General features: G+C 42.9%; 1 protein-coding gene across 1 annotated transcript in view; it reads right to left on the bottom strand.

The window, feature by feature from the left end:
* Positions 1–11141, bottom strand: part of LOC132389359 (NACHT, LRR and PYD domains-containing protein 3-like) — a 29692-nt gene extending 18551 nt beyond the window's left edge. Inside the window, exon 1 of the mRNA XM_059961874.1 lies at positions 11092–11141. The gene's annotated coding sequence lies outside the window, so the exon portion shown is untranslated. The remainder of the gene's footprint in view (positions 1–11091) is intronic.
* Positions 11142–20088: the final 8947 nt, after the last annotated feature.

Below are 20088 nucleotides of genomic sequence, written 5' to 3'. Positions count from 1 at the left end.
AGACTGTTGAAGGACGCCGTGGTACACACCTACGCACCATCCTGTGTCGCCCCATTGAGCCAACTGTGCACTTAGCATCCTCGTTTCCTCTGTTCTCTGACAATCTCAGACCATGAGCTGCTTGTGACAATATTCAGAATGAAACTGAAGAGCACCAGGAAAACCAACGTACCAGCAAAGTTTGATGTTGGTAGCATCTCTCAAAAATATGCAGTGGAAAACATAGAAACATAGAAAACGTACAGCACAATACAGGCCCTTCGGCCCACAAAGCTATGCCGAACCTATCCCTACCTTAGAAATTACTAGGCCTAATAGGCCATGGGCCTCTATTTTTAAGATCCATACCGATCCAAAAGTCTCTTAAAAGACTCAATTGTATTTGGCTCTACCACTGTTGCCGGCAGCCCATTCCATGCACTCACCACTCTCTGCGTAAAAAAACTTACCCCTGACATATCTTCTGTACCTAGTCCCTCGCATCTTAAACCTGTATCCACTTGTGGCAAACATTTCAGACCTGGGAAAAAGCATCTCACTATCCATACGTTCAATGCCTCTTATCATCCCCACATGATCAATGCTTCTTATTATCAGGGGGGAAGAACAGATTCATGGATTAAAGCTGGTAGAGAGAAAGCCAGAAGAGCTATGGATAGCAATAAGGAGCATTATACAAGAGGTGAAAACAAAAAGAAGACCAGGGAAGCAAAATGGATTTCTCTGGAAGCTGAGCAACGAAGGGAAGGCCGATGGAGTTTGGGAAAAAAACCTCCAAATCAACACAACATTCAAGAAGATAAAATGTTGAGATAAGGAATCTTACTTAAAGGAGCGATGCAAAGAAGCTGAAAAAAAAAACTCAATTGGAGAAACAAGAGATCTATTCAAGACGATTGCAAAAATCAAAGGAAATTTTCATGCCAAAAAGTATAGTAAAAGACGAGGAAGGGGACAGAAGTAGTAAGCATTAAAAAGAGATGGCAGAAATACACAGAAGAATTGTGCAGGAAATATCCGAATAGTGAAGACACCTGTAACAACCCCTCGTCGATCTAGAGCCAGACGTTCTGGAAAGTGAAGTCGGATGGGCGGTGGAAAACATTGCCAATAGTAAGGCTGCAGGAAGACAGGACTCCAGTCGAATTGTGTAAAACCTTAAAAGGTGATTATGTAGAAGTGTTTCATGCAATTTGCCAGTAGATCTGGTAAACCTAATAATGGTCTTTAAACTGAAAAAAAAAAAATATTTATACCCCAATTCCCAAGGACCAATAGGCTCGGGGAAAGCTTCTTCCACCAGGCCAGCAGACTAATTAACTCACGCTGATTTGAGTATACACTATGTTATATAGACAGTTCAATTTATTATAAATTAATTTGTTTGCACATCGCACATTTAGACCGAGACGTAACGAAAAGATTTTTACTCTTGATGTATGTGAAGGATGAAAGAAATCAATTCAATTTAATGCAGTTCAATTCAAACTTGAGAATAGTACCATGTATATTCATATACAAATCAATGGCATAAATAGTGAATTACAGAGGTCTCAACACTGACCCACACATCCCACTCGCCACAGGCCTCCATTCGTTAAAACCATCTTCAAACATCTCCCTCTGCTTCTTGTTCCCAAGCCAGGTGTGAATCCAGCTCGCAAGCTCCCGGTAACTCCCACGTGACCGAACCTTCCCGATCAGCTGCCATGTGTGATCTTGTTACAAACTTTACCGAAGTTCAGATGTACAACATCACTGCCCAACTTCACCTAACTCTCTAGTTAACTCTTAAAGAATCTCCAAAATACTTCACAGTTATGATGTCCTATTGGGCAGTGTTCACGGTGATTTCCCCATAACCAATGCCCAACATCCCGGGATTTCAGCTTCACTGCAGACTGAGAAAATTCCGATCCCAACTGCAGAATTACCAACCTGGAATAAAGCCCGTATACTGCCAGTTCCATATCCTCAGATTCACCAGCCCAATATCATTATACATACAAATACGCTTTGGTGCCGGTGATTAGCCGTGGTGTTCCTGCCATTTCCAATTCACAAACTAAGGTGGAATTGCAACCTAATGACCCCCTGCCGGGGCCGGTGCTCAGACTGTTTCCCCGCTCTGTATAGAGGATGCGGATACAGTTCAGACTGATCCCAGCAGCTAAACCTAGCACATTTGATCACAATCTCTTGCTGTGTGGGATCTTGCCCAGCACAACTGGCTGCCATGTTTCCTGCAGTGTCGCAGGAGCAAAAGCCTTTGCCAATATTTTCACCTCCTTACTTTAAATTTCCTGCAACTATAGTATCTTCTCCATCTTCATTTTAATGCACAGATAGTAACTGATTGCCACCCTAGACTGTCAATACCATCCCACCCCAACTAATTTGTTAGTTCTGAGTTCATTCTGACCCTGGTGTAACACATCACATATAGTCAATGCTCACAGCATCCTTTCCTCCCACTATCATTCTGTTACGTTTGCCCCTGAGGCCACTGTCTCTACGGTGAGAAGCGATGACCACAGAGCGATAAAAATTGTAACACTTGCTGCACTTCGGGTGATTTTGATGAATCGATTTTAGAGTCGTTTCCAATAAGTAATATAGAGATACAGTTGCCAATCGAACAAATGAGGTTGGAACAAAGTAAAGCAGAATTGGAGGGTTGTAGTTTCGAATTTGATAATAAAAAAGGGAACCTGAATATGCGATGACGGAATTAAGGTTTGGGAATCAGTCTTCTGGTTCTAGAAAACCGGTTGTTGCTAGTCAAGAACTTAAATTGGTCCTACAATTTAGGGAAACCGAAGTGGAAACATATTTCCAAAATTTTGAAACAATTGCTCAGATTTCAGCGTGGCCGAAAGACAAATGGTCAGTGTTGTTACAGTGTGTAACTAAGGCAAAGCACAACAAGTTTATAACACTTTAACTGTTGAGCAAGCACTAGCTTATGGTATTGTGAAAAAGCATATTTTGAAAGCATACGAATTGGTCCAAGAAACGTTTAGAGAAAGATTCAGAAGTTTGAAGAAGTCTGTGGTAAAAACCTATGTGGAATTTTCCTATGATAAAGCTGTGTGTTTTGAGAGATGGGTTTCTTCCAAAAATGTAAATGAGGACTATGATACATTGAAAGAGCTGATTTCAATGGAGGAATTTAAAAGAAGCATCCCTGTTGAAGTAAGGACCTACTTAAATGAGAAGGATACTGATACATTGCAGGACTGTGCTGGATTAGCTGATGAGTATGTTTTAATCCATAAGAATAAATTTCCTCAGGGCAGAATTTTTAAGAGGAAGGAAAACCTGTGAAGGAAAGACAGTTTGGTCTTATTTGTAACTATTGTAAGAAACCTGACCATGTAATAGCTTACAAATTCCTACTGAAAAATAAAGAGAAGGAAGCAGTTCCAGATGCTTATGTGCAACATACTGAAGCACCTGTAAAATTGCAGGGGTCGATAAACACAAATGAGATTTTGTTAGAGTCTGACCAAGTTAAAAAGGGATATGATCATTTTATAACTGAAGGGTTTTTCTATCCTTGAAAGAAGTATCAACTCTGGTGCCAATAAAAATCCTTAGGGATACTGGAGCTTCTCAATCACTGATGTTAGTCAGTGTATTGAGGTTTAATGAAGAGTCTGATACTGGTGAGGTAAATTATATACGAGGTGTTGGGAGTGATTTTATGCCTGTACATTTACATAAAGTAAATTTAAAGTCAGGGTTAGTTACAGAATTTGTTAAAGTAGGATTACAGCCTAGCTTACCTGTGAAGGATATTTCTTTATTTCTCGGTAATAACTTGGCAGGTGGACAAATTTTTCCTGAAGTGCATTGGACAATGGAGTCAGAGGAACCAGAGATGATTTCTAACACAGGTTCTTCCTGTGTTGTGACTCGAGCTATGGCTAAAAAGATTGATGCGCAGAATGAGGTTGTTACTTATGAATGTTCAACTCAGGATTCGAGTTTTGAGGATGTGTCAGAGACTATCTTACATTCGTTGTTTGAACAAGATTCTTGGAGTAAGTCTGACTATGAAGATTTATCTCTGTCTCGGAAGGAGATGATAGCAGATCAGAATAGAGACCCAGAGATTATAAAATTAAGAGAACAGCTCTACTAGATAGTGAAATTGAGAAGGTGTCAGTAGGATATTACTTGGAAAAAGGAGTGTTGATAAGGAAGTGGAGATCACCTACAATTTCTGCAAGTGAGGAATGGAATTTTGTTTACCAGGTAGTTGTCCCTAACGTTTATCGAAATAAGATTTTGACTTTAGCTCATAGTGTGCCTTTAAGTGGACATCAAGGGGTAAGGTAAACTGTGGACAAGATTTTAAAACATTTTTACTGGCCTGGTCTAAGAAAAGATGTGGCGATGTTTGTAAAACGTGCCATACTTGTCAAATTGTGGGTAAACCAAATCAAGTTACACCAGTGGCTCCATTACAACCGATTCCAGCATTTGGTGAACTGTTTTCTAAAGTTATTATAGATTGCGTTGGTCCATTACCGAAGAAAAAAACTGGTTATCAGCAGTACTTGTTGACTATCATGTGTACTTCGTCTAGGTTTCCAGAGGCAGTACCAGTTAGGAATATAACAGCTAAAACTGTGACAAAGGCTCTTATAAAATTCTTTACTTATTTTGGATTACCTCAGGAAATACAACCTGACCAAGGCAGTACTTTCATGTCTGGATTGTTTCAACCGATACTTTATAAATTGGGAGCTCAGCAAATCACTTCGTCTGCATACCATCCAGAGTCGCAAGATGCCTTGGAGAGCTTTCATTCGACCCTCAAGAATATGATTAGGACATATTGTGTGGAAAATGAAAGTGATTGGGATGAGGGTATAAATTTTCTTTTATTTGCAGTAAGTGAATCGGTACAAGAATCTTTAGGTTTCAGACCATTTGAACCTGAGAGGACCTTTAGCTTTATTAAAAGAACAGTGGATAAGTAAGGAAGTACACACTAATTTGTTGGACTATGTTTTGAAATTTAAGGACAGGTTACATCAAGTTTGCAGCTTAGCCAAGGAAAATATAAAATTGGCTCAGGAGAAAATGAAAATTTTATGATAAAGAAGTTAGGATGAGGATGTTTAAGCCTGGAGATAAGGTGTTGCTACTTTTCCCAGTGCAAACGAATCATTTACTAGCTGGATTTCATGGTCCTTATGAAATTGTGTATAAAATCAATAATGTGGATTACGTGATACAATCTCCAGATCTTAGAAGGGCAACACAACTTTGCCATATAAATATGATAAAACCATATTTTGAGAAACAATCCGTTACTGTGACTGTTGTGGTTAATGATAATGAGTTTGATTTAACTAGGAACATGACAGATGATTCATCTGAATTTCATTCTAAATTCAATATTGTTTTTGTTAGGTTACCAAATTCAACCATTCTGGAAAATATTGATGAGAAACTAGCACATTTACAGCTAGAGCCGAAACAACAGATGACGAAATTAATGTTTAAATATAAGGATTTGTTTCCAGATGTTCCGAGAAGGACTACTATACCTTCACATGATGTAGATGTTGGAGATGCCAAACATATTAAACGACACCCATACAGGATGAACATAGAACAATGTGAACTTGCTGAGGAAGAAATTAAATATATGCTGGAGAATAATATTATTAGACCTTCTTACTCGAATTGGAGTTCACCCTGTGTTAGGGTGCAAAGATCAGATGGTCGTATTATGTTTTGTACGGACCATAGGAAGGTGAAGGCTGTAACGAAAACAGATTCATATCCAATTCCTAGAGCAGATGATTGTGTAGATAAAGTTTGAAAAGCAAAGTTCCTTACAAAGATTGATTTATTGAAAGGGTATTGGTGTGTTCCATTAACGGACAGAGGTAAGGGATTTCTGCATTTATAACTCCATCTGGGCTATATGAATATAATGTTCTTCCATTTGGGATGAATGCCCAACGTACTTTCCAGATGATGATTAACTCTGTGATTCAGGAATTGAAAGATACTGTTGCTTATATTGTTGATTTAGTGACAGGAAATGATACTTGGGAAGCACACATTATTGCGGTAGAGAAATTGTTTGAAAGGCTTTCAAAAGCCAACTTAACTATTAATTTAGCTAAGAGTGAATTTGGACATGCCACTGTAACTTACCTTGGTTATGCTGTGGGTCAAGGTAAGGTAGCTCCTGCTCAGGCAAAAGTTCGGGCAATTTTAGAGATTCCCATTCCAACAGGGAAAACATATTGCCACAGATTCTTGGGATTGGTCGGATATTATCGAAAATTTTGTAAGAATTTTGCTAATGTTGCCCTTACATTAACTAACGTTTTGCAGAAGAATGAGAAGTTTGTGTGGATAGTGCCTTGTCAAGAAGCATTCGAAAAATTGAAAAAAATGATATTTCAACAACCTGTGCTCAAGGCACCTGACTTTGAAAAACCTTTTTCATTAGCTGTAGATGCTAGTGATGTGGCTGCAGGAGCAGCATTAATGCAAATGAATGAGGGTGATGAGGTGCATCATCCAGTAGCTTACTTTTCCAAGAAATTTAATAAATATCAAAGAAACCATTCAGCAATAGAGAAGGAATTTTTATCTCTTGTTTTTTCTTTAGAATATTTTGAGGTATATGTTGGTACAACCAAAAATCGCTTATTATTTACACTGATAATAATCCGTTAGTTATTCTGAGTCAGATAAAAAAAACAAAAACACAAGGTTATTAAATTGGAGTTTGATGTTACAAGTGTAAAATATTGTGATAACTCATATTAAAGGTAAAGATAATATGGTTGCTGATTGTCTATCTCGATGTTGAATGTACAATCTGATTTATTTTAATGGAGTGTTTTTTTTTACAATTGTAACACTCCTACTGTATTGTGAGTTGTAAGATGTTATATGATGATACTCTATTGTATATTGTGTATGTTATAAAATTTATACATTTGATTTTCTTGTAAATAACTATTAAAATTTTTGTTCTTGACAGATCAAGATGTTTTTATTGGAGGGAGGTGTCAAGTATCCGTGACACGTGACAGTGGTGTACTTGTCACGTGACAGGTGATGAAGCTATACTGGACTTGAGGTAATGGTTATGTGATAGTGGAGTGACGGCATTTTTCCGCCAGTAGAGCTCATGTGACAGTTTTTTTACAGGGTATAAAGGGAGGACCCCTCTCTGTGATTAGGGGCAGTTCGTGCCTGGATTTGCCATGTTGACTTCATGCCACTGCGTGATTTAATGTTATGTCGCAATTTAGTTGAAAGATGGAGTTTTATTTAATGCTTAAAGTTTAAAAGGCCATTGCCAGCAGTTTTTTTATAACACTGCTAGTTAAAATTCAGTGGAGCGTGAAGATCGGAGTTCGGGAGTTAAAAGATCGAGGAAAGTCGATTTCGACGATGAAATAGGTTCGACCTTGTTTGTTTCTCAATCGGAAGGAATTCGTTGACTGTGCTCGTGTTAATCCCCGTGAATAGCAAAAAGGATTGAGTACAGTTTTGTAAAGGAAAAGTCAGTGCCTTTAAGCCGTTTCATTTTTCATCTTCGTAAATTCTTCGTGGGAAAAGTGTGGTTCGACTGGGAATCGCAGCAACACGACGTGAAACAGAATTTAAATCGTCTTAAAAAGTCTCTCCCTTAAATGGACTGTAAGCATTTTGAACTTTTGCAATACTACTTTGAAGAACTGTTTTCGCAACATCGCTTTAAGAACTGTTTAAGCTGCCTCACAGCAGCTGATTTCCGGTTACGTGAGTGTTTTTTTTTACTTTTGGGGGTTTGTTTTTCAGTGTTTAATAAATGTTTTATTTGTTATAAAAACCCCTGCCTCACTCATATATTTATTGTTGCTGAATCCGTAACACTATGAAAATGGACAAGGGAGAGCCAGTGAATGTAGTGCACCTGCACTTTCAGAAAGCCTTTCATAAAGTCACACATAGGAGATTAGTGGGAAAAATTAGGGCACATGGTATTTGGGGCAGTGTACTGACATAGATTTAAAATTGCCTGGCTGTCAGGAAACAAAGTGTAGCAATTAACGGATCCCTTTCGGAATGGCAGACTCTGACCAGTGGGGTACCGCAAGGTTCAGCTGTTTCCAATATACATTAAAGATTTAGATGATGGGATTAAAAGTAACATTAGCAAATTAGCCCGATGACACAAAGCTTGGTGGCAGTGTGAAATGTCAGAAGGATGTTATGAGAATGCAGTCTGACATAGACAGGCTTGTTGAGTGGGCGAATGTATGGCAGATGCAGTTTAATGTGAATAAATGTGAGGTTATCCAATTCGGTGGCAAGAACAGGAAGGCAGATTACTAACTAAATTGATAGTCAAGTTAGGAAAGGGGAAATACAAGGAGATCTAGGTGTTCTAGTACATCAGTCAACGAAAACAAACATGCAGGTTCAGCAGACAGTGAAGAAAGCTGATGGCGTGCTGACCTTTATAACAAGAGGAATTGAGTATAGGAGTAAAGAGGTCCTTCTGCAGCTGTACAGGGCCCTGGTGAGACGACACCTGGAGTATTGCGTGTAGTTTTTGTCTCCAAATTTGAGGAAGGACATTTTTGCTATAGAAGGAGTGCAGCATAGGTTCACAAGGTTAATTTCTGGAATGGCGGGACTGTCATATGTTGAAAGATTGGAGCGACTGGGCTTGTATACACTTGAATTTAGAAGGATGAGAGGGGATCTGATTGATATATATAAGATTATTAAGGAACTGGACATGCTGGAGGCAGGAAGCATATTACCGCTGATGGGTGAGTCCAGATTTAGAGTCCACTGTTTAAGAGTAAGGGTTAGGCCATTTTGAACAAAGATGCAGAAAAACATCCCACCCCAACTAATTTGTTAGTTCTGAGTTCATTCTGACCCTGGTGTAATACATCCCACACAGCCAATGATCACAGCATCCTTTCCTCCCGCTATCACTCTGTTACATTTGCTCCCGAGGCCACTGTCTCTACGCTGAGAGGCGGTGACCACAGAGCGATAACATCTGCAACAGTTGCTGCAGCTCTGGTGGGCTGTTACCCTGGAAACGGAGGAAGTGTCTCACCGAAAATAACCAAAAAAATGAAATAACAAACTCAACTTCAGATGCTATGAGTTACATTATGTCATTATTAAGACATTAGAGGCCACTGTCTCTACGCTGAGAGGCGGTGCACGCAGAGCGAAAGAAATGTGCAACAATGTCATCAGCTCTGACTGGCTGTTACCCTGGAAACGGAGGAAGTGGTTTACTGAAAATGAACTAAAGAGGAAACAACAAACTCAACATCAGATGCTGAGTTCCATTACGACAAAGATTAATACTGCAGCCGTTTTGTAACGTTGAATCTAAAATTCAAACGGTTGCATTTACCCTGCCATATGCCGTGTTCAATTAAATTTCTGGTAGTCCTAGCTATAAAAAAAAGACAACAACAACCCTGGAAAAGATGAAAAACAACACTTCACAAAGACGACAAAGTTTGAAAGAGAGATTGCTGAAATATTTCATTGCAGCAATGGCAGAGGTGGAAATGATGGTAGATATATATCATTGATGTGGTGGGATACAGACTGGACAGGCATTGAACAGGATAGTTTATATACATATATCTTTGAGGTGGTGAGCTGCAGGCTGGACAGAGTTTGACCATGGGCAGAGGATGAGCAGATGGAACCAGATGGAGGAAAGGTATCAAGGGCGCACTCTGATGGTCCTCACGCAATACACAGATCCTGAAGTAATAATACGCACTAGTAGGTAACAAATTCCAATATAACAAAGTCAGAACAAACCATAACAAGCAGAATTTTTGTATATGCTCTTTGTTACTCTACACATTTTATCAATACTTCACATCTTCATACGGCTACTGCTCTTCCTTTAACTGAATGAAATTGCTGGGAACTGTGGACACAGCTGTGCACATCATAGAAATCTAACCTCCCCTCCATGGACTCAGTCTACACTACCCACTGCCTCAGTAAAGCAGCCAAAATTATGAAAGATCCCCACAACCCTGAACATTCTCACTTCTCACCCTCCCATCGGGGCGAAGATAAAATAAAACAGAAACATTCCACCGGGCTCAAGGACGGTGTCCATTCTGCTATTAGAAGCGAACAGCGTGATGCGTGGACTCCTGATCTCACAGTCTAAATCGATGTGACCTTGCACCACATATCTACCTGCACTGCACTATCTCTGTAACCAGAATGATTTGTTTTACCTCAATGTACTGCTGCAATGTATTGAGCTGTGTGGAGAATACCGGAGACACAATTTTCACTCAACCTCTGTACGTGATTAACGAAATAAAGATTCACCATTTCAATCGTGTGGGAATGTTAGAGAGCCTGGGTTTCTCCTTTGGAAATTCCAGAGGGATTGTACACATTTCCTAGAAACCCGGATAAATGAACAAGACATAATTCTCGCATTAATAGGGCCAGATATCGGGAAACACTGTCAGCATTTCGGCAAGTCGTAGCAATGGAGAGAGGATGGAAATAAACTTCCCAGCCCCCCCGAGAGGACGTGAGAGATCTGGATCTCACTGTCCTGCCTGAACGGGGAAAGATGGAGCACTGTCCCGAGAGTTCGATTACTCTGTTTAACCCTCGAGTCTGCAAGAATACAATGGGCCGAACGGCCGCTTCCACTGTGCTGGAAATATGTAAAACAATCATCGACCCCAGGCGTCGATCCAGGTGAAGTTTGGATCCGATACCGTGCCGGGTGATGGAGGTAAAGTTCACCAGGTACATCTTAATGGATGGGTTCAGTCCCGGCATCACCACCTCATCCCGCTCCTGGGACCAGAACACCGGGGGATGAGCGGCGGCTCATCTCAGGCGTTTCGGTGTGACGGTCTGTTAACCCGGACCGACCACGGCAGGTTTTATCCACGAAGTGGGACTGGCCCGCCAGTTCCAGGAAGTTACCGGGACTCTCTGCCCAACAACAGGTTCCCCACTCGGGTTCAGTACTCACCGATGGGAAATTGTCGGTCTCGTTCAGCTCTTGTGACCGACCTCAATACTCACCGATGAGAACTTGATGAATTTGTCCCGCTGACAGTGATCGGTCCTCCGGCTGCCCATCGACGATCCGCTTCAACCGAGAACGGAAAGAAAACCCCGCCCATCCGGAGGCTGTGAGAGTGGGGGCGGGGCCTCGGAAGCGTAAACAGCAGATGCTGCAGATCTGCGTTTGAAATGGGAGCGGGAAACTTGTCGGGTGCAGGGTCTCCCGTCTGAACCGGTGACTCTGCTCCTCGCCCCTCACATACTGCCCGACCTACCTGCCGCAGTTTACACGTTATTTCGTATTTACAACAACTACATTTTTTTTATTTTGCCCTCGGTACCTTTGACGTGCCCATCGCTCCACCACTCTGATCTCATACTTACGGGTTCGATTCCCATCCCGATCCGATACACAAGTCAGACCCGAAAAGGTTTCATTCAAATCACTTCTATGTTTATAACTAATAATATTATTCACTTTACTCCAGCCTCACTAGACAGGATCACTGAGACATCATGTGAGAAACAGCAGGAGGAGGCCATCCCGCCCCTCAAACCATCAACAAGATGGCGACTCCTCTCCCGTCTCAGCCTAATGTTTCTGTCCGATAATTATTTCCTCGATCCCTTCCGTCTCCACTCATCTGTCTTATGTGAAGACGATCATTGATCTTAATTGTCCTCCAGGAATCAGTCTGGTGAATCTCTAAAGCAAACTCTCTCGAACTTCTTATAATCCCCCGTGGAATAAAATATCCTCTGCAGCCCCGTGTTACCCCAATCACTCACCTCCCACTCCGTCACTATTTCCACCTTCCCACCTCCCCCTCACCTGGATCCAACTCTCACTCCCCAGCTCTTGCCCCATCCCCACCCTCACCTCTTTTCTCTGACTATTTCCCGTCCACGCTCAGTCCAGAGGGAAGGTCTCGGCCCGAAATGTTGACGGTCATTTCCCTCCACAGATGCTGTCCGATCCACTGAGTTCCTCCGGCAGTTTGTTCTTTGGTCTATATAACCCGTGTTAGTATGGGGAGCGGGATTTTACACCATATACCAGTTACAATCTCAACAAAGCACAAATAATTGTTACGGTAATTATCATACGTAAACTGTAGAAAACTTGCAAATGCTGGAAATCCAAAGCAACTCACACAAAATGCTGGAGGAACTCAGCACAACAGGCAGTATCCATGGAGAAGAGTAAACAGTCCACATTTTGGACCACGAGCCTTTTTCATTACTGAGGGGTGGGGGTGGAGAAGTGATCTGAATATGAAGGTCGGGGAAGGGAAAGAGGCGAACTGGAAGCTGATAGGTGAAGTCAAGTCATGAGCAGGTCAAGGGCTGGAGATGAAAGAATCGGAGCGTCGTCAATAGGATAAAGGGAAAGAGGGGACCCAGGGTGAAGTGATAGGCTGGTGAGCGGTAATGAAATTTCAGAGTGGGGAATAGAGACGTAGGTGGGGGGATTTGTTTAGTGGAAGGAAAATTCAATATTCATAAATCAGTTTGGAGAGTACCCAGATGGAATATAAGTTGTTGCTCCTCCACTCTCTGTGTGGTCTCATCTTGGCACAAGAGGAGGCCATTGATCGAGACGTCGGAATGGGAATCAGAATTGAAATGTTTGGCTATTGCGGAGTCCCCCTTGTGGCAGATGATACAGAGATGCTCGACATAATGGTTTCCCAATTTATGGCGAGTCTCACCAAAGTAAAGGAGGGGGCATCGGGAGCACCGGACACAGTAGATGACGCCAGTAGATTCGCAGTGAAGTGTTGCCTCACCTGGAAGGACTGTTTTGTGTCTTATTAGAGGTGAGAGAGGGGGTGTACGGGTAGGTGTAGCCCTTAGGACGTATGCAGGGATAAGTATCTGGAGGAAGATTAGTGAGGAGGGATGAATGAACAAAGGGATTGTGGAGGGAGTGATCCCTGTTGACCCCTCTTTGTGACATCCTAAACAGATTTGCATAAATGCCATCCCTACATTCATTAGTCATCTCTCTATTGCAATATAGACATCATATATTCCATACAGTGGATGCTCAACACATCCGGGCCTCCACACCGGCTCCTGAGGCCACTGAGGGGCGGTGACCAGACAGCGATAACAATGCTCAACACTCTGCAGCTCTGGTGGGCTGTTACCCTGGTGATGGAGGAAGTGGCTCAGCAGAACTAACTGAAAATAGGAAATAAGGAACAACCTCGAATACTTTGAGTTTCATTGTGACAAAGATGAATGCTGAGCTCTCAGTCATTTGATAATTGGGAAACTAAAATTCTAATGGTTGTTTTAACCCTGTCTCGAGGTGCCTCCATTAAATCTGTTGGTAGTTTCATCTCTACAGAACTTACAGCAAAGCAGAAGCTGTTCCAAACTCAAAACACATTGTTGGATGCGGCCTGTCTGTTCCAAATGTAAACTATAGGATATTTACAAAGGACATCACACAATGCATTGTGGTGATAACCATTAAAGGTCCATATTTGTTCAATTAAGTAGTTAAAATACCATTATATTCTTGTGCCTGCAATTAACCTATAACTACGATCAACACTAGGCATTGATACAAGTGATATTCAGATCCTGGTACTGGACAGAAGTATGGAAATAATGTCCCTGTATATAACTGAATACATTGAGATTGTGATCTCAGATACTAGACTCCCCTCCTGTTTAAAATATCTTGTCCTATCACTCTATCCAGTACTCAGGATTTCATTGACATTTCTGTTCCCAGAGTCACCACCCCTCCTTTGAGAACAGACACAGAGACACAAAATGCCCTTCATACATAAAACTTTTCATTCCATAACCACTCTTGTGAAATTTGTTAACAACAACTGTAATAAGCACATTTCCACGAATTGGTGGCAGGATAATTTATTGAGAGGAACTGTGCTTTCCTTACTGCCCTGTTAACTTTCACAAGATATCTCCAGGTGTTCAATGTGCCTATCTATGCATGGAGCCGAAAGAGATGGGACAGATTTTAAACAAATTCTCTGTGCCTGTGTTTACTTGGGAGACAGGAAGAGACTGTAGAAATGACGGAAGCCAGTAGAGTCATGGATTGTGCATGGATTACACAACAGGTGCTTGCTCTCTTGAGGTAAATTAGGATGGATAAACCCCAGGAACAGGGTAGAGACTGCAGGAGCCCTGCCGGACAGGGATGTTGCTGGTATTTAAGGAGTAGCGTTACAGGGGTCGGTTGAACAGGTTAGAAATTGATTCCCTGAAACACAGAAGAATGAGGGGAGATACTAGCAGGGGTTCCCAATTTCTTTTATTTGTCATGGACCCCTACCATTAACTGGAGGGTTTGTGGGCCCCAGGTTGGGAACCCCGGCTAGAGGTAAAGACAACTATGATGGTAGAAATAGGGTGAGTGCAGGTCTGGTTTTGCCCCTCATGTTCAGTGTGGTCACGGGTTTGGGGCAAAAAGTGAAATATTAAAGGGGAATCTGATTGGGAACTATCTCACTCAGAGGGCGACACGAATGCGGATGCAGGTTTCAAATGCAAATATGAGAAGTTTGTATGGGTGCATGGATGAGGGAGGTGTTCTGGGATATGGTCCGGATGCATGTGGATGGGTCCAGGCAGAGGAACGCACAGTCTAGATGGGCCGAAAGCCCTGTTTCGGTGCTGTGAGATGGCGAATTTAAATTGAATGTCCTACACAAGTCTATTTACCAGGATACTAAATCATTCCAACTTAATGTTCGAAAATCCTGCAAGCTCAAGGAACACCCTACAGATAAAGAATATCAGTGGAGAGGAACAAAGTTAATGCTCCAACCCCCTGTGTCGGAATGGCTTCAAACATTTTCTGTTTCAATGGCTTCAAACTTGGCAGACGACAGTGAGTGGGAATTTCCAAACACGGAGAGAATACTGAACCCTGGGTAGATAAACAAGAATGCAAACACTGAACAGTTCGTTCCAGGCACTCACTCGTTCTGTGTCTTGAGATTACCTCTCAGGTCTCTCTGGTCTCTCCGCACCATTGTATCTCTGCCCTTCGGCTTCGGACCCCCCAACCCTGGGAAACAATCCTTGGTGTATTTGACTGGACATCAAAGGCAATACAGACTATGTTAGGAAAAAAAGCTTTGACACTACCAGTGATCGCACCTCCCCCGCCCCCCGTGCTTCGAGGCACCCAACACAAACGGGCCACGAAAGCTACCCGCTCCTACGTTTGAATAGATTGCAATAGGTACACTTAATATCAAAGAAGTGTAGACAATATACATCCTGAAATTATCTTTCTTTGCAAACATCCATGAAAACAGAGGAGTGCCCTGAAGATTGAATGACAGTTATATGTTAGAACCCCAAATCCCACCCCCAAGCTCCCCCTCCCATGTATAAGCAGCAGCAAAGCAACAACCACTTCCCCCCCCCTGAGCAAAAAAAGCATCGGCAACCCCCATCGAACAATCAAGCGCGCAGCAAAGCATCAATAAAGACAGAGTCTTGCAGAACCCCAAAGACTACTCGTTCACCTGATCATTCGAAATACCACAGTGTGTGTGTATGTCTCTCACCCTCTCTCTCTCACCCTCGCTCCCACACTCTCTTCTCCTCTCTTCCCCTTTCTCCGCCTCTCTCCCTTTCTCTCTCTCCCTCTCTCTCTCTCGCACCCTGTCTCTCTTCTTCTCTCTCACCTCTGCCTCTGACTCTCTCTCTCCCTCCCTCCTTCTCTCGCTCTCCATCCCCCTCTCTCCGTCCCACTCTCTTTCTCCCCCTCTCTCTCCCTCCTCTCCCCCCTCCAAATAGGGGAAAAAATGTGTCATAATTTCACAGGTGAGCAGCCACTCACTGTAACAACAATGAAAGGACTCTGCCGAGATCCAACCCCTGCGAGGCTGCCAGGGCAGAAACATCCCAGGCCGAGTGCTCCCGCAGTGTGGGCACCAGCTCACTGATGACTTCACGGCCCTCGTCAACACTTCACTCATCCAGGCTTCACATCGGCCAGCATCATCCCTGCAACAAAGAACTATACACCTTCAGAATGAAACGACTACAGCCGGGTGGAACTGTCGCCAATCATCACAAAGAGGGTGAAACGGCTGGTAGTGGCACATATCAATAACTCCAACCCTGCCACACTGGTTCCTCAGCAATATTCATACTGACCGAAATGCTCTGCGGCAAATTCCAACTCTACCATCTAAATACCCCCCTGTGCAACTGGGTGTTAGACGACTGAACCAACCGGCTTCAGAAAGTCAGGATGTACAACCGCTCCTCACTCCCAGTCATCCTCAACACGGGCTGTGTGCTGAGCCCATTGCTGTACACTCTGTTCACACATGACCGCACGTCCAAACACCCGGGGAATCACATTGTCAAGTTCGCCAGCATCACGACAGTTGTGGGGTCCATCACATTTCATGAGATGACATAGAGGGAGAAGGGCTCAAGGCCGGGTACACCTCAACCCACAAACTCACCCCACCACACCCTCACTACCACGAGTTTAACATTTCCTGGCACTCACCATGTGTACAGGCACTGCTTTTCCTAGCGTCACTTTATGGACATACTACCAATGTTTTAAGCTATGATGTGTTCTATAATTCCGATATTTTTCTCTTCGTGATTTTTGTTCCTGCATGAGACCCACAGCAACAATGATTTATGTTCCTCTTTACAACAGTTCACTGGATTGACATTAAACAATCCTGAGTATTGAACCCTGGGGAGAATACCACGACCACCCACATTATCTGTGCACCCTCATGATTTTATAAACTCCGACAACGTTACTCCCATTCTCCTGTGGAATAAAGATGCAGCTCAGCCAACCTCTTCCTATCACTCGGCCGTCTAGTACAGGCATCATCTTAGCCAATCTCTTCTGCGCCTTGATAATGGCTTTCCTACGATAGTATGGGAAAAACACATTCAATTTTCTGTGTAGTCTTACCAACAATTTATATAACTACAATATAATGACCATAGTCGAGATCCCAATGCCTGAATGATGAAGGCCAGCATGATTAAAGCCGTCATTTCCACCCTCTATACTTGCCCGTCCACTTTCAGTGAACTGTACTCCTGTACTCCCAGGTCGCTCTGTTGGACAGCACTCCATGACCTCCCATTCACTATACCAGTCCCACCCTGGTTTGACTGCCAAAAATTACCATCTCTCACTTGTCCAAGTTGAAACCATTTGCCGTTTCTCAGCCTATCTCTATAGCTGACTGAAGGGCCCCTTGAAATTATTTGTAACCTGTTGCAATATGAAAAACACACTTGCTAACAGTGCCAGGCACATTCATGTCAAATCAATGGCATTAATAATGAATTACAGAGGCCCCAATACTGACACACACTTCCCACTCGTCACAGGCATCCATTCGCTAAATCCAATTTCAGTCATCTCCCTCTGCTTCCTGTCATTGAACCCGGTGTGAATCCACCTCGCAAGGTCCCCGCGAATCCCACGTGACCCAACCTTCCAGATGAGCTGCCACGCAGGATCTTGTTAGAGGCTTCACCAAAGTCCGCTTAGACAAAATCTCTGCCCTACGTCATCTATCTCCATCGTTACCTTTTCGGACATCTCCAGAATATTTGTGAGGTACGATGTCCCAAAATATTTGAGAGGTATGATGTCCCACTGGGAATTGCGGTCGGTGATTTCCCCATAACCACTGTCTAACCACCCGAGACCTCAGCTTCACAGCAGATTGAGGAAATTCCAATCCGTGCTGTAGAATTACCAGACTGGATTGAAGTCCATATACTGTGAGTTGCATGTTCTTAGAGACTCCATCCCTACATTATAACCCAGTCACAGTGGCTTTGTTGCCGGGGATTTGCCGTTGTGTTCCTACCATTTTCGATTCATAATCTAAGGTGGGACGGGACTCTAAGGATCTACTGCCTGCGCTGTTGTTCAGGCTGGTAGATTGTGAGAGGATACGGATACACTTCACCTTGTCTCCAGCAGCTAAACTATCTTTGATCACTGTCTTCTTGCACTGTGGGATCTTGCCCAGCACAGTTGGCTGCGATGTTTCCCTCAGGGTAGCAGAAACACAATGTAAAATTATAAAATAAAAAACGCTGGGATGTCAGTACATCAGGGTACATCCGTGAAGGAGAAATGGTGGAAGACCCAGTTTCGGAACTGGGACTGTCCGAGATGCTGCAGATTTGCTGAATGTTTCCAGCATTCAACCATTTTATTTTAAATCTCCTGCAACAGCAGTTTATCTTATTTTAAATGCAAAGATATTAACTGATTGGAGGGTTGCGGATGTTGTTCCTTTATTCACGAAAGGCAGTAGAGATAGCCCAGGAAAGTATACACCAACGAGCCTTGCTTCAGAGTTTGGTAAATTGATCGGGAAGATCCTAGAGGCAGGATTTATGGACATTTGGAGAGGCATAATATGATGAGGAATAGTCCGCATGGGTTCGTCAAAGGCAGGTCGTGCCTTACGAGCCTGATTGAATTTTTTGAGGATGTGATGAAGCAAGAGTGGTAGATGTAGTGTATATGCATTTCAGCAAGGCATTTGATAAGGTACACCATGCAAGGCTTATTAAGAAAGTAAGGAGGCAGGAGGTCCGAGTGGTCATTGCTTTCTGGATCCAGAACTGGCTTGCCAATAAAAGACAAAGTGTTGTTGTAAATGAGTCATATTCTGGATGGAGGTCGGTGACCAGTTCTGTGCCTCAAGGATCTGTTCTTGCACCACTTCTGTTCGTAATGTTTATAAATGACCTGGATGAGGAAGTGAAGGGATGGGTTAGTAAATTTGATGATGACACAAAGGTCGGGGGTGTTGTGGATAGAGTGGAGAGCTGTCCATGTACAGAAGGACATTGATAGGATTCAAAACTGGGCTGAGAAGTGGCAGACGGAGTTCAACAGAGATAAGTGTGAAGTGGTTCATTTGGTAGGTCAAATATGACAACAGAATATAGTATTAATGGCGACTCATGGCAGTGTGGAGGATCAGAGGGATCTTGGGATCCGAGTCCATAAGACACTCAAAACTGCTACGCAGGTTGACTGTGGTTCAGAAGGCATGTGGTGTGTAGAACTTCATCAATCATGGGATTGAGTTCAAGACCCAAGAGGTAATGTTACAGCTATACAGCATCCAGGTCAGACCCCACATGGAGTACTGTGCTGAGTTCTGGTCACCTCACTACAGAGAGGATGTGGAAAACATAGAAAGGGTGCAAAAGAGATATATAAGTATTTTTCTGGATTGGGAGCAACCCTTAAGGGAATAGGTTGGGTGAACTTGGTCTTTTCTTCTTGAAATTGAGGATGAGAGGTGACCTGAGAGAGGTGTATTAGATGATGAGAGGCATTGATCCTGTGGATTGTCAGAGTCTTTTTCCCAGGGCACAGTTTTAAAATGCTTGGAAGTAGGTATCGAGGCGATGTCAGGGCTAAGTTTATTTTACGCAGATAGTGGTGAGTGTGAGGAATGTGCTGCCGGCGGCGGTGGTGGATGCGGATACTTTACGGTCTTTTAAGAGACTTTTGGATAGGTATGTGAAGCTTAGAAGAATAGAGGGCTGGTAACCCTAGGAAATCTCTAAAGTATGTTCATGTTTGGGAGAGCACTGTTGGACGAAGGGCCTGTGTATTATGTTATGGGTTCTCTATGTTTCTCTGCTTCTGTGTTCTCAGTTCATTCAATACAGTCAATGCTCACAGCATCCTTTCCTCACATTATCATGCCGCTGTATTTACTCCCGAGGCCACTCTCCCTGCCCTGAGAGGCAGTGAACACAGAGCGATAAAAATGTGCAACTCTTCTTGCAGCTTTAGTGGGCCGTTACCCTGGAAACGGAGGAAGTGGCTCACCGAAAATAACCCAAAAGGGAAATAATAAACTCAACATCGTATGCTGTGAGTTTAATTATGATAAAGTTTAACACTGCAGCCATTTTGAAATGAAGAATCTAAAATTGTGAAGTGCGCTTCTGACGTGCTGCATTCAATTAATCGTCTAG

This window comes from Hypanus sabinus, unplaced genomic scaffold (assembly GCF_030144855.1).
Source record: "Hypanus sabinus isolate sHypSab1 unplaced genomic scaffold, sHypSab1.hap1 scaffold_547, whole genome shotgun sequence".
NCBI classification, from domain to species: Eukaryota; Metazoa; Chordata; class Chondrichthyes; order Myliobatiformes; family Dasyatidae; genus Hypanus; species Hypanus sabinus.
This window is presented reverse-complemented; position numbering and strand designations above follow the sequence as displayed.